General features: G+C 44.8%; 1 long non-coding RNA gene across 1 annotated transcript; it reads right to left on the bottom strand.

The window, feature by feature from the left end:
• Positions 1-324: 324 nt before the first annotated feature.
• On the bottom strand, positions 325-1,451 carry LOC130201211 (uncharacterized). Its single transcript, XR_008833148.1, has 3 exons — positions 1,150-1,451; positions 681-740; positions 325-565 (listed from the first exon to the last, which is right to left on the bottom strand). It is a non-coding gene; the product is annotated as an uncharacterized LOC130201211 (long non-coding RNA).
• Positions 1,452-1,662: the final 211 nt, after the last annotated feature.

Genomic DNA, 1,662 nt, shown 5'->3' with positions numbered 1-1,662 from the left:
CACCTGATGCAGGTAGAGTGTGTCTAGCTTCACAGGCCCTGATGTAGGTAGAGTGTGTCTAGCTTCACAGGCCCTGATGCAGGTAGAGTGTGTCTAGCTTCACAGGCCCTGATGCAGGTAGAGTGTGTCTAGCTTCACAGGCCCTGATGCAGGTAGAGTGTGTCTAGCTTCACAGGCCCTGATGCAGGTAGAGTGTGTCTAGCTTCACAGGCCCTGATGCAGGTAGAGTGTGTCTAGCTTCACAGGCCCTGATGCAGGTAGAGTGTGTCTAGCTTCACAGGCCCTGGTGCAGGTAGAGTGTGTCTAGCTTCACAGGCCCTGATGCAGGTAGAGTGTGTCTAGCTTCACAGGCCCTGGTGCAGGTAGAGTGTGTCTAGCTTCACAGACAGCAGCACACAGTTGGGAAGCATTTCATCAAGTCAACGTGATCCACGTCTCCATCCAGCTGTTTGCTGCTGTCATGCGCTTGAGATGAAGAAGTCCTCTTCATCAGATGAACTGGACCTGGTGGCATCACCTAGCTGCAGGGAGGGTTCTTCCATGTGCTGCTTGATGTAGTCCATTCCTGAAATAAAGTGAGAGTATTACAGACATGATAGAATTAATAACACTTCCTAACATGTCATGACCCCAACCTAAAGTTTTGTCCAAAATAGTTTGTTTTAATTTGAGGTTTATACATTTAGTTTCATGCGCTGTCCGTGCATCCAGAGTTGATTTGTGAATATGTACTTGTATCTCTGTAGTTAAACACAACAACAGTCCCAAATCAATATCGTCGCCATTACTGGACCGTCACTCTTATAATATTAATACAAATAATTATAATAATGCTGTAATGATTAGCATTATATTATAGCTAAGACGACTCAAATCAACACATTTTCACAACTGTCAACACTTCTTCAGCTCATTAACTTGCTAGAGATCCGTCTGCTCCACTCACGCTAATGGTCTCATTTAATTGACGATAGCTAGCGAACGTTAGCCTAACGTACAACATGCGGAGGACAATCAGACACCGGTCTTCCCCTCTCCTGCCAAAGATATAACTTACTACAATCCTGAGGACAACACTGCTAGATATCTTAACAGGTTTATGATGACTAAACATTAACATTGCGGCTCATGGGATTAATCTTAATTTACCTCAATGTGTTTCCTGAGGTTGGTGAGTTGTTGAAGGCCAATATCTCCGTAGCTTTCGGTCGGCATAAGAGGCACTTCATCCGGGAGGAAGAAACTTTCACTCCGACAAAAGAAAAGAGTTCGCCCAAATATGGCCACGGACGTTGATCTTGGTCCCCGTGGTTGTTAGAGTAGCTTCCATTGCTGCTCCACATGAAACGAGTCGTATCTGTAGCCGCTCGCTCGCTAGCATCCTGGGCATCACTGGGAAGAGAAAACACGCGGCAAGGACCACTGACCCCCAACCTGGTGCTCGTGCTGCGTTCAGGTTCCACCACAGTCCCCGATGTTTTGTCTCATGATTATTTTTTCCCCGTAGTAACGAGTAACGATACTGTTTCAGGGGAAATGTATCGGAGTAAAAGTACAAGTTTTCATTGCAAAATGTAGTGAAGTAAAAGTAAAAGTAAACAGAAATATAAGTAGTAAAATAAAGTACAGATACCCAAAAAAACGACTTAAGTAAAGTAACGA

The sequence above is a fragment of the Pseudoliparis swirei genome, chromosome 11 (assembly GCF_029220125.1).
Source record: "Pseudoliparis swirei isolate HS2019 ecotype Mariana Trench chromosome 11, NWPU_hadal_v1, whole genome shotgun sequence".
NCBI lineage: Eukaryota > Metazoa > Chordata > Actinopteri > Perciformes > Liparidae > Pseudoliparis > Pseudoliparis swirei.
The sequence above is the reverse complement of the archived record's forward strand: the minus strand, read 5'-3'. Positions and strand labels throughout refer to the sequence as shown.